The sequence below is a fragment of the Pelodiscus sinensis genome, chromosome 1 (assembly GCF_049634645.1).
Source record: "Pelodiscus sinensis isolate JC-2024 chromosome 1, ASM4963464v1, whole genome shotgun sequence".
Taxonomy (NCBI): domain Eukaryota; kingdom Metazoa; phylum Chordata; order Testudines; family Trionychidae; genus Pelodiscus; species Pelodiscus sinensis.
This window is the reverse complement of record NC_134711.1, coordinates 14,602,359-14,615,969: the sequence shown is the minus strand read 5'-3', so window position 1 is coordinate 14,615,969 and position 13,611 is coordinate 14,602,359. Positions and strand designations below refer to the sequence as shown.

The window sequence follows — 13,611 nt, the reverse complement described above, 5'->3', positions numbered from 1 at the left end:
GTTCAACTTCCAGCCAACCTTTGGAGTTACCTCAGGGAGGCATTCCCAGCTAGGAACTAATTAGATACAGCTGAATGTAATTAAACTCAGCATAAGGCAACACCTTCCCATTTTCCTGGGAGGGTGCTAAACCCACTCTCCTCTCCAGGCCCCACTGTCTTTCCCCAGTTTCAAACCCCCACCCTGCCTCTTCATACCCCTGCTTCCTCCCCACCCCCTCTTTTCTCTGCTCCTCCCCCAAGGGTGCTCCTCCCAGCACTTTCCTTGCCTTCTTGGAATTTGACCACTGTGAATCAGCTGTTAGCAGTGTTCTAGAACAGTGTTTCTCAACCCCTAAGGGGTACTTAAGAGAAGTCTGGGGGAGGAGGGTACATCAACACAACTGAAATTTGGAGAAAACTGAATTTTTGTTTTAAGTATTATCGGGTATGTCTACACTACAGTGCTAATTCGAACTAACTTAGTTGGAATTAGTTAATTCGAACTAAGCTAATTCGAACTAGCGCAGCTAGACTTAAAAACTAGTTCGAATTGGCGTTTTGCTAATTCGAACTAGCGCGTCCACACTGAGTGGACCCTGAACCGGGCTTAAGGATGGCCGGAAGCAGTGCCGGCAGGGCATCAGATGAGGACGTAGAGAGTGGAGCTGCTGTCTCAGGCTAGCCGAGGGCTGTGCTTAAAGGGTCCCGACCCCCACCCCGGACAGACAGTTCTCAGGGGGTTTCCCGCTTGCAAACCAGTCCTGGCTTGGAGTGCCCTGAGTGTCCACACTCGGCACATCACAGCACTCGGCCATCAGCCCGGATGCACTTGCCGCAGGCTGCCATCTGGGGAGAGAGGTCAATCGGGGGGCTGCAGGAGAGTTTCCACCCTGAGGAGCCCGCAGAGCCACCCCAGTCCTCCCCATTGGGGGCTCGTACCCCATTCCTCCCTCACCTCCTTCCACTTACCCTTCCCTAGCCCCCCTTCCTGATGTACAAAATAAAGGACACGTGTGGTCAAAAATAGAAACTCTCTTTATTGAACAAAACTGGGTGAGACTGGGAAAAGGAGCTGGGAGAGGGAAAGAGAGAGGATGGGAGAGGGGAGGGCAACTACAATGATGAGGGGTTTGAAACAGGTCCCATATGAAGAGAGGATAAAGAGACTGGGACTTTTCAGCTTAGAAAAGAGGAGACGGAGGGGGGATATGATAGAGGTCTATAAAAGCATGAGTGGTGTGGAGAGGGTGCATCAAGAAAAGTTCTTCATTAGTTCCCATAATAGAAGGACTAGAGGACACCAAAGGAAAGGAATGGGTAGCAGGCTTCAAATGACTAACAGAAAGTTGTTCTTCACAAACCAAATAGTCAACCTGTGGACCTCCTTGCTGCAGGAGGCTGTGAAGGCTAGAACTAGAACAGAGTTTACAGAGAAGTGAGGTAAAGTCATGGAGGTTGGGTCCATGGAGTGGTATTAGCCAGGGGGTAGGAATGGTGTCCCTGGCCTCTGTTTGTGGAAGGCTGGAGATGGATGGCACGAGACAAATGGCTTGGTCATTGTCTTCGGTCCATCCCCTCCAAGGTACCTAGTGTTGGCCTCTGTCGGCAGACGGGCCACTGGGCTTGATAGACCTTTGGTCTGACCCAGTACGGCCATTCTAAGCTCAGGGCTCAGGGTCGGGGGTCTCACTGGACCACCCTGATTTTCATGCAAACCTGCTCCTGGGTGGCTAGGCTGGCAGCTCTCCTGCCCTAGATGGCCACTTTCCTGTGCCTAGTGCAGAGGTCGTGGATGAGGTCCACGATGTCTGCACTAGACCAGGCGGGCGCCCGCCTCTTGCGGTCCCGGGCAGGCTCCCAGGAGCCGCCAGCCTGGTCCCGGGAAGAGGGGGAAGGCTGGGTGGCAGCAGGTGGCTGGCTTGAGCTGTGCCAGGTGCAGGGTCTGCTGGCTGGGTGCTGGCAGGCTTGCACCTGGCATGGGCACTGTAGCCCGCCTGTGCCCCTTTAAGGGCTCTGGGGCTGGGAGGGGAGCAGTAGAGTTTCCCTGGTGTTGGCCAGAGTGGCCACCAGGGAAAGCTGGGGAAGGCTAGCCTCCCACTAGTTCGAATTAAGCGGCTACTCACCCCTTAATTCGAACTAGTTAGTTCGAACTAGGCTTAATCCTCGTGGAATGAGGTTTACCTAGTTCGAACTAAGCGCTCCACTAGTTCGAATTAAGTTCGAACTAGCGGAGCGCTAGTGTAGCACCTATCAAAGTTAATTCGAACTAACGTCTGTTATTTTGAATTAACTTTGTAGTGTAGACATACCCATAGAGCTTTATTATTTTTGTACCTTTTACACCCACAAATTTCATTGCCTACCCGGCTACGTTTAAGTTGTTTAAACAAATGTGTTGCAATAGTAGAAAAAACATTGTGTGTCTGAAAAGTGTAGGTACTGGGGGGTACTTATAATTTTTTTTGAGAAAGGGGATATTGTTTTTTTAAGGGGTACTTTATCAATAAAAGGTTGATAAACACTGCTGTAGAAGTACTGGGAGGCAGCAGGAGGAGTTGGTAAGTGTGGGGCTGCTGGTGGGTGAGAGCCATGGAGAGAGGGGAAAACGAAGAAGCTTGCATCAGTGGGTGCCCTGCACCCACTAATTTTTCCCTGTGGATGCTCCAGCCTGGACTCATTGCCTATGAAATCAGCATCTTAAAAGAAAACTCAGGTGACTCCAGTTACGAGAGGCAGAGTCTTGCTGAGTACAGATCAAGGTAAGGAAACATGGAGAAACTGGGAGGCTGCTCTGTTTTTGTTGTGTTGTGTCTTTGACTCTTTATTTTTAGCATTTACAGAATGATGTGGTGCATGGAGAGTATGTGATCAGGGACTTACCCATTTGTATCATTTTGTTTTGGCCAGAATGGAAAACTCAAAGAAGAATTTCTTTGGGGTCAGAGGCATATTTAAAACTGAGCCACTTCTGAACTCTCTCTCCAGCTATTTAGATCATGGCCCTACCACAAGCAGCACTGTTTATTGGCATCTTTGCTTCCACATACGGGATGAAACATGGCAGCTGCTTAGCTGCCGAGCAGAGGTATCCAATAGGTCATGATAGGATGTGAGCAATAACCTAGCCCACTGAAACTATCGGGGAAATTTAGTGACCTTAGGTAGAATGAGCATGGGATCTAGCCAAGACACTGAGGATAGCACCCCACACTTCGTGAAAATTGGCTTGTGAATAGGAATTTGCATAACTCAATGATGCTTTTAAACTAAATAACCTATCTATTTTAATGTTACAATCTGCTGTATCTGTATATCCTGTTTCATTGCATGTAGCAATCTTGTATGTGAAGTTAGAAATATGAAATGTGAATCTGTTTATAATTTTAACTGTGCTAATGAGAGCCAGCATTGGTACCCCAGAGCCCTAATGGCTTGGTGATCAACTCAACAGCTTATAAACAGCCTTGCTTGTCCAGTAAGACCAAAGGTGATTGGTCTAGAAAGATCACCTGATACTGGAATCCATTTTGAACCTGGTATTTTTCCATGGAAAGAGGGGATGCCAAACAAAAGATCCTGCTCCAGGGGAGAGTCTGTTTAAGCAATGGGGAACTCCATGGAAAGAGGGGATGCCAAACAAAAGATCCTGCTCCGGGGGAGAGTCTGTTTAAGCAATGGGGAACTATCAGCCCTATGTCTTCAGCTGATCAAGGAAACTACCTGGCATACCCTAAGAGAAGAAAAAACGAATTTTTAAATTAAAGAGGGCTGGAAACCCAAGTCAGTGTAAAAGATAATCTCTGACATAAACCTTATACCTGAAATAAGAACAGCTGTTTAGGGTTAAGAATTTGCATATAATAAGTTTCTTAGTGAATTAGACTTAGTTGTACATTTTCTGTTCATTTTAATTTAGCAACTTGCTATGATCTATCTGTTTTCACTTAATCATTTAAAACCAATTTTTTATGATTAATAAAAACCTCATTTGTTTATTATCAGGCCCATTGTAAATAATTGTTACTTGACGGAAAGCAACCACTGCACATCTCTCTCTCATTAATAGAGAAGCTTACCTTATGAGATTTTCCTGTGTAAAAGTTTTACACAGATGGGTTTTGATCCCTTTAGTGGGTGGGTTTCATAGATGCTGAGCCCTTAAGACTGTGTCCTTCCAGAGCTGAAGTGGCTCAGGGTATGCATTGTTGTACAGGGGGAGGTTACCCCATGTCAACTCACAAGACCATGGACAAACAGGATTATGGAGTTGCTTCAACACAGAGTCAATTAGGGTATGTCTACACAGCAAAGTTACTTCAAAATAACAGCCATTATTTTGAAATAACTTCCCTAGTGTCTACACAAGCCAACTGCTATTTTGAAATTAATTCAAAATAGCGGAGGGCTTATTTCGAAATTGGTAAATGTCATTCCACAAGGAACAGCGCCAATTTTGAAATTGCTATTTTGAAGTAAGCACTGTGTAGATGCTTATTTCGAAATAGGGGGCCTCCAGCCCTTCCCAGGGTTCCCCGCTGGTCTCCTCGGCACAAGGTAACTTCTGACCTGATGCCCTGCCGGAACCAGTTCCTGCTGGCCTTAAATGCGATTCAGCGTCAGAAATATTAAAAAGTGCACAAGTCCCATTTTCAGCCTAAATCCCATTGACTTTCAACGAGACTTGAGTCCCATTGTCAAAAGTGACACGTCCTTAAAAACTTAAGTGCCTAGCAAGGAGCCTTTGAAACTTTTACAGCATGAAAGACATGAGGCTTCGTTTTCCTTTTACATATCCTGCTGTAAATCTGGAAGAGTTTGCAGATGATACCTAAGTTTGCAGATGATACCAAACTGGGTGGGGTTGCAACTTCTTTGGAGGATAGGGACATAATTCAAAATGACCTTAGCAAGTTAGAGAAATGGTCAGAGGTAAACAGGATGAAGTTTAATAAAGAGAAATGCAAAGTGCTCCACTTAGGAAGGAACAATCAGATGGGACATACAAGATGGGAAGCGACTGTCTAGGAAGGAGCATGGCGGAAAGGGATCTAGGGGTCATAGTGGACCACAAGTTGAATATGAGTCAACAGTGTGATGCTGTTGCAAAAAAAGCAAATATGATTCTAGGTTGTATCAACAGGTGTGTTGTAAGCAAAACTCGTGAAGTCATTCTGCCGCTCTACTCTGCACTAGTTAGGCCTCAGCTGGAGTACTGTGTCCAGTTCTGGGCGCCACATTTCAAGAAAGATGTGGAGAAATTGGAAAGGGTACAGAGAAGAGCGACAAGAATGATTAAAGGTCTAGAGAACATGACCTATGAAGCCAGGCTTCATGAACTGGGCTTGTTTAGTTTGGAAAAAAGGAGATTAAGGGGGGACATGATAGCGGTTTTCAAATATCTAAAAGGGTGTCACAAGGAGGAAGGCGAAAATTTGTTCCTCTTGGTTTCTGAGGACAGGACAAGGAGTAATGGGCTTAAAGTGCAGCAGGGGAGGTTTAGATTGGACATTAGGAAAAAATTCCTAACTGTCAGGGTGGTCAAATATTGGAATAAATTGCCAAGGGAGGTGGTGGAATCTCCCTCTCTGGAGATATTTAAGAACAGGTTAGATAGACATCTGTCAGGGATGGTGTAGACGGAGCTTGATCCTGCCATGAGGGCAGGGGACTGGACTCGATGACCTCTCGAGGTCCCTTCCAGTCCTATTATTCTATGATTCTATGATTCTAAGAGCTCCATGGAAGTCAGAAGGGCCACGCTGATATGTGATCATCTAGTCTGACTTCCCATGTAGCACAGGCTAGAGCAGTGGTTCCCAACTTTTTTTTATACCGTGGACTGGCAAACCCGTTCACAAACTTCTGGCAGACTGGTAACATTGTATTTGCATATTCAAATATTCATTTTTTGCATAATGATATGCAAATGTTACTGGTCCACCAAAAGTTTGTGAATGGGTTTGCTGGTCCATGGTATAAAAAGTCCTGGTCCCCAGAGCCCCCCACTGCCAGCCCTAACTCCTAGAGCCCCCTCACCCCTCCACTACCCCCCAGCACCAGCCACTGACCCCAGAGTCCCCTGCACCCAATGCCTGTAGTGCCAGCCTCCTGCCCTCAGGGCCCCCTCATTGCAAGTCCCCCATCCCAAACGCCTCAGTGCCAGTCCCCCTGCCCCTGAGAGCCCTCCAGTGCCAGCCTCCTGTTTCCAGAGTCCCACTGCATCCAGCTCCCCCAGGGCCTCCCAGTGCCAGTCCCCACCCCAGGTGTCCTAATGTCAGCCCCTTGCCTCTTAGAGCTTCCCAGCACTAGCCCCGCCCCTGGAGTCATCAGTGTCTTCCCTGCCTCCCTCACCTAGCCCTGCGCTGCCTCCCACCCACCAGCTGAATGCTGCTGCCCGGGTTGCGCCTGCTCTAAAGCTGTAGAGCCAGGCTCCGTGGGGCCCTCTCACTGTGCAGCAAACTGCTCTTCCACAGCCAGGAGGAAATCCCACTCCTGCCCAGCAGGGGTTGGCTGAGAGGCGGGGCAGGACATACCACTCCCAATAGCTGCAGCAGGAAGGGAGGCACTGTGCAGTTTATCCCAGTTCTGACCCCCCCAGAGCCACCCTGACTCGGCGGTCAGGAACTGGGAGGCTAGAGAACATTCCCAAAATAATTGCTATAGCAGACTTTGTAGAAAAACATCTAGTCTTGGTCTTAAAATTGTCAGTGAAGGAGAATCCACCATGACTCTTCCTAAAATGTTTCTATGGTTAATTGTTCTCACTCCCAAAAATGTACACCTGCTTTCCAGACAGAATGTGTCTAGCTTCACCTGCAGCCATGTTAGACCTTTCTCTGCTAGACTGAAGAGCCCATTATTAAATATTTTGTCCCCGTGTAGATACTCAAAGACTATAATCAAGTCACCTCTTAGCCTTTTCTTTGTTAAGCTAAACAGATTGAGCTCCTTGGCCTGGTCTATAGTAAACCAGGCAATTCCTGCTACAGAAAATGCATGTGTGGAGGTGGCTTACCTTAAGCCCAGTCATGGTGGCATCCACACAGCAGGAGGCCAATGGGAGCAAACGCTCACATCAGCTCCTCTTATTCCTTGCAGAAGGAGGCGTATTGAACACCGGCAGGGATTGCCCTCAGCATTCGATCTATGGGTCAATACTAGACCCGCTAATTCCAATGTTAGAAGATTGACCTCAAGAGCATCGATCTTGTGCTAAATATAGACATGCCCCTTGAGTCTACCACTGTAAGGCCTGTTTTTTAGCCCTCTTCTCATTCATAGCTCTTCTCTGAAATTCCTCCAGTTTTTTTCAAATATCCTTCTTGAAATATGGGCACCAGAAATGGACATCGGACTCCACAAGTGTTCACACCAGTGCCAAATAGAGAGAGAAAATAACTTCTCTTCACCTACTGTTTATGCATCCCAAAATTGCATTACCTCTTTTGGCCACAGCATCACTCTCATGAGAGGTTATAGTCCTTACCTCTGGATACTTGAAGTGTCTGGATACTCTTGGCTTTCTGACTCTTCTTTTTCCTAGTGGTTTCAAAATAGATTAAAATCAATAACATTGACAGAAAAATGAGTGTGCTTTGGCTGAGGGAGGGAATTAAAAGCACATCTGTAAAAACACTGTGCACCTTTCAAATAAAATCATGATCACTTTTACAAGATGGGCTTTTTTATTATCTTTCTACATCCCTTGTTATCTTTCACAAAAAATGTATTTGTCAGGAGTGCAAACCAACAAACCCTCTCAGTCAGTCATGCTAAGAGTGTGAAAGGCTTTGATGAACTGATTTTAAAGAGAGCATTCAGATAACACTTAGTGCTGTGCCCTTATCTTTTGTGGATTTGTATACAGAACGCACGTTTTCCCCATACACTCTGTGTGCATGTCAGTTGTCATGTTAAAACTCTTTACATTGTACCTATCACTGAGTACACTGTTGGGCGTGGTCTACGCTACAGCAGAAGGTTGAAGTAAGATACATTGACTCCAGTTACACAATTCCAGCTACGTAAATTATGTATCTGAAATTGCATTTCTGCACTGTCCATACAGTGGGAGGCTAATGGGAGCAAACACTCCCATTGGCTTCCCTTACCCTTTGTGAGGGGCAGGAGTACTGGTGCTGATGGGGGCAGACTCTGGGTTTGATTTAGCAGCATTTAGACCCGCTAAATCAAACCCTGGAAGATAGACCATGGGAGCATTGATCTTCCACGTAGTGCAGATATGCCCCATTGGTAACTTAGCTGACCTGAAGACATGAGATAATCCTTCTATAGGCTTTCCACTTCTGTAGAGGGGCAAACTATCTTTTAAAAAGAGACTCTTAAGTCCTTGATTGCAACGATGTACCCTATACACGGCTATCTCCCCAGTGGTTAGGAAAGATTCATGTTCAGTATTATACAGTTGCCTGGCTGCATTAGGTGAGAAGTGGCTAGGTTCCTCTGAACAGGTGAAGGTAGCTTATGGACTTCTCTGGACTGATGCTTCAACTTACATAGTCTTCACTTCTGTAGAAGGGAAGAATATTTCCCTTCAGGGCAGCAATCACTGAATGGAATTCTAAGGCCTGAGTTATATAGATCATACTAGATGACCAAAGTGGTCCCTTCTGATATTAAAATTAGAATGATTTGATCCACTAACTCAGATCCATTGTCTAAGGGTTTGTCTACACAAGGGTATTCAAGAAAAATAATCTGAATTAACTAAGATGTACATTTAAAGTGGATTAGTTCAACAGCACTAAACCTCCACAGAACACTTTTTTTCAGAGTTTAAGTAGCCTTAATGCAGTTTATCTTTCTTTAATCCAAATTAAGACCACTTTAGCTCTCAATAAAAGTGTTCGTACCAGGGTTTAATGTGGTTTAACTAAGCCACTTTAAAAATCAATTTGGATTAACTTTCCCAAGCATCCCCATGTAGACAAACCCTTAGTTGTAAATGCTGAATTTATCTGGCTTCATGGTAACAGATGGTCCATGGGCATGTGCTGGTGTGAAAAACTGCAAAGCACTGATATCTGGGTCAAGCAGACAAGTAGCAATATGAGCACAATCTATTTACACGAAGCCACAAAGGTCACACCCTAGTAAAGATTTGGAGAGCTTGTCAGGAGAAGTCTGAACTGGGGTAATAGAATATGTTCCCCTTGTTTTCAAAATTGTTCAACACTGGGATAATTGATGTGGCACTTTAAAAATCTGTTCAGTGTCTGGTCTAATGGGTTTAGCAAGTGTCCATTGTAAAAAGCCATTAAATGCAACTGAATACTTTTGGATGCAATTCTATTCCACTGAAATCAATGGGAGTTTTGCCATTGACTTAATAGTGCCAGCATTTTGCCTTTTATGTGAGGATTTAGGCTAAACTCCCTTGTAGGGGAACTGTTCCTCTTCCACCCTTCATCCCAATTATTATTTGGAGCAATCTGTTCAATTTAAAAAACCAGGAGGAAAACTGATTTTCAGAAGTATCTGTAAAGTCTCGAAAAAAAGATTCCTGGGTCAACAATGGATTGGTGCATCTACCTTCACACCTCTGTTGCTCCACTCCTATAATTGTTAATATTTAAGTAGTCAGCTCTGTTATTAATTAATGAAGAAAAATCATTGTGACCGACTGTTCCACTTTTACATTGACAAGACTGATACATTTTGTTCAAAGTATGCCTTGGGAGGTATCATTTGAAAATCCATCATCTACTGAACATTATTGTCCTGGTAAAATGTGTAGTAGTGTTGTATGTAAGGTTACAAGATGCTATTGTATGACACTGCTGGTACATTGTTCAAGCACTCACATTGTTCAGCTGTGATTTTTGCATTGTAGAGATGCTAGGAGTGGCTGCCCTCACAGCAAAATAGTGTAAAAGGCACTCCAAGGCTAGGTCTACACTATAGGGTTTTTTTTTAAGCTAAGCAAATTGTGCTCTGCAATTTGCATAGCTTTTTTTCAATCACTTTTCCAGTCAAGATGGGGCCAAATGGTGGAAAAGCCTCCTTTTTCGACAGAGCCCTTATCCCTCGTAGAATGAGGAATACAGGGCTCCCCGAAAGAGCATGTTTGCTCTTCTGCAAAAAAAAGCGGAAGTGCAAACTCATTCCCCCCAGTGTAGATGTACACCCTCCCCCCCCAGTTGAGAATTAAGGAGCTACAGATGTTCAAGAGTCCAGATTGCACCCTGGAAAATGTCACAATTTACCAGAGGTCTGAAAAATGCTGTGTAGTTATTTAAAGTGAGGTTACCTTAAAGAATATGAGCCACATTCTCAGAAGGAGTAAAACAACAGAAGTCTATTGATTTGCATAGAGCTATTGATTTACATTAGCTGATGCTCAGACCCAGTGTGCATAAAATGTACGGCTGATTAGAAAATATTTTCCACTAAAATTTTAATTAATTTTAAATCTTTAAAAAATGTGGTTTTTTTCAGTTTTGGGGTTTTTTTCCAACAAAAAAAATCAACATTTTTCAAAGAAAGCAGACTTTGTGAAAAACTTGATTTAGACAAAATTTTTCTAAAGATTAGCAATTTTCTATTGCCATTCTAAGAAACTTTTCAGCCATCTCTAATAACATTGCTGCATTTGGCTATGATATCTGAACCTCCTTATTTAGTTCTCGTGTTTAGCACTCAGTTCTTGTACAGCATCCACATTTTGCTTGGGATAAAATATTCAAATTATTACCAATAAGGATGTGGAAATATAAAAAGAAATGTCATGGGTGTTTATGCAACGTAAGTAAGGAACAATATTAATGCTCAGTAGCCTTGGATCACTGGAAAGGCACTATAAATTGCCACCGGAGCCCTGAGTGGTGCACTCTGGGTAGCCGGGGAGGAGCAGGGCACAGTCCGGACAGCACTGAGGGCTGGCTAGCCCTGATCCACTTCTTCTGGGAGCACAGAGCTGCTCCCTCTTGCCCATGGACCCAACAATTTTGACAGCCTCCTGACCACTGGGATAATTCGAGAAGACTAGAAGGAAGCTAATGTGCTAATGTTTAAAAAGGGTAGGCTGAATGACCAGACTAATACTAGGGGGCTGTGTCTAGACTGGCAAGTTTTTCCGCAAAAGCAATTGCTTTTGCGGAAAAACTTGCCAGCTCTCTACATTGGCCACTTGAATTTCCGCAAGAACACTGATTTCCTAGTGTCTGAAATCAGTACTTCTTGCGGAAATACTATGCTGCTCCCGTTCGGGCAAAAGTCCTTTTGCGCAAAAGGGCCAGTGTAGACAGCTCAGATTTGTTTTGTGCAAAAAAGCCCCGATTGCAAAAATGGTGATCGGGCCTTTTTTGCGCAAAAGCGCGTCTAGATTGGCACGGACGCTTTTCCGCAAAAAGTGCTTTTGTGGAAAAGCATCCGTGCCAATCTAGACGCTCTTTCCGCAAATGCTTTTAACGGAGAACTTTTCCGTTGAAAGCATTTGCGGAAAATCATGCCAGTCTAGATGTAGCTAGGATGTATACAATGTTGTAGCTGTGTTGGTCCCAAGATAGTAGAGCGACAAGATGGGTGAGGCAATGCCTTTTATTGAACCAACTTTTGCTCATGAGTCAGACAAGCTTTTGAGCTTATACAGAGCTCTTCTTCTGTGTGTGCTCAAAAGCTTGTCACTCTCACCAACAGAAGGTGGTTCAATACAAGATTACCTCACCCACCTTGTCTCTTTAATTATAGACTGTCAGCCTGGCATTGATCCCAAGCAAGATCGTGGAGCAGCTGATACAGGACTCGATTAATAAGGAACTAAAGGAGGGTAATGTAATTAATGCAAATCAACATGGGCTTATGGAAAATAGATCCTATCAAACTAACTTGATTTCTTTTTATGAGATTACAAGTTTGCTTGATAAAGATTGGAGTGTGGATGTAACATTCTTAGACGACTTATAAGGCATTTGACTTGGGAACTCAACACATTTTCATGCAAAATTAGAATGATATAAAGTCACCATGTTATGCATTAAATGGTTTTAAAACTCATTAACTGGCCTCAAAGTATCATTGTAAATGTGGAATTGTCACTGAGGGGGTGTTTCCAGTAGGATCAAATGAACATAAGAATGTCAATTTTGGGTCAAACCAAAGGTCCATCTTGCTCAATGGTCTGTGTTCCAGCAGTGGCCAGTGCCAGATGCTTCAGAGGGTATGAACAGAACAGGGCTATTATCAAATGATCCATTCTCTGTGAATAATTCCCTGTTGCACAGTCTCAGCTTCTGGCAGTCAGGTTTAGGAAAATCTAGAACATGGGTTTTCATCTTGGCTAATAGGCATTGATAGACCTATTCTCCACGAACTTGTCTAGTTCTCTTTTGAACCCACTTATCCTTTCGGCTTTCAGAACATCTGCCAATGAGTTCCATAGGTTGACTGTGTGGTATGTGAAGATGTTACTCCCTTCTGTTTGTTTTAAACATCCTGCCTATTAATTTAATTGTGTGAGCCTTGGTTTTTGTGTGTTATGTGTAAAGGTAATTAACACATCTATATACACTCTGCATATTATTCACGATTTTATAGACATCTATCATGCATCCCCTTAGTCATCTTTTTTCTAATTTGAAATCTTTTTAATCTCACCTCATATGGATACTGTGCTATAGTCCAAATCATGTGTGTTACCCTTTTCTGTAGCTTTCCCAATTCCAGTATACCTTTTCTGGGATGGGGTGACCACATCTGCATGTAGTATTCAAGATGTGGATGCACCATGGATTTATGTAGAAGAAACATGATATTTTCTGTCTGATTAGCTGTTCCGTTCCTAATGATTCCCAACTTTCTGTTTGCTTTTCTGACTACTGTTGCACATTGACTAGATGTTTTCAGAGAAAAATCTGACTCCAAGATCTCTTTCGTGATTGGTAACTACTAATTTAGACCCCATAATTGTATATATAGTTGGGATTATGCTTTTCAATGCACATTACTTTGCATTTATCAATATTGAAGTTCACCTGCCATTTTGTTTTCCAGTCACCAATTTTTGTGAGATCCCTTTGTAATTCTTATCAGTCTGCTTTAGACTTATTATCTTGAGTAGTTTTGTATTCTCTGCAAACTTTAGCATTTCACTGTTTATCCCTATTCCCAAATTATTTATAAATATGTTGAATAGAACTGGTCCTAATACAGACCCCATGGGGACACCTCTCTCCATTCTGAAAACTGACCATTTATTACCACCCTTTGTTTCTTATTTTTTAACCAGTTACCAATGCATGAATCCAAACCTACCCATCCCATGGGGTGCCTAGTGTTTCAGGAAATTTCCTTAGCCATCCTGGGAAACCAAGGTGAGTGCATGAGGATATAGGAGTACTGAGTCCAGTTCATAGGGCATGTGCCACTTTGGTCTCTTCCCCACAGAGACTAGGCAGAGTTAGATATTCTATTCCCTCTTCTCAGGGCAGTCTAGGGCTGGGGCAGTGTAGGAGGTTCTCCCCCAAAGAGGGAAAAGGCAAGGGATGTGAAAGGTATGTGGCTCTTCCTTTCACTCTGCCTATGTGGGTGAAGATACAGACAGGAATGTCTGGCTAGCTGAGACATTTCAAATGTGGCAACTGGGCAGAATTCACATACCCCTCTTCTTGGC

General features: G+C 43.8%; 1 protein-coding gene across 1 annotated transcript in view; it reads left to right on the top strand.

Moving 5' to 3' along the window:
• FRMD4A (FERM domain containing 4A) overlaps nt 1-13,611 on the top strand; it is a 567,858-nt gene that overhangs the window by 39,246 nt on the left and 515,001 nt on the right. The window lies entirely within an intron of this gene.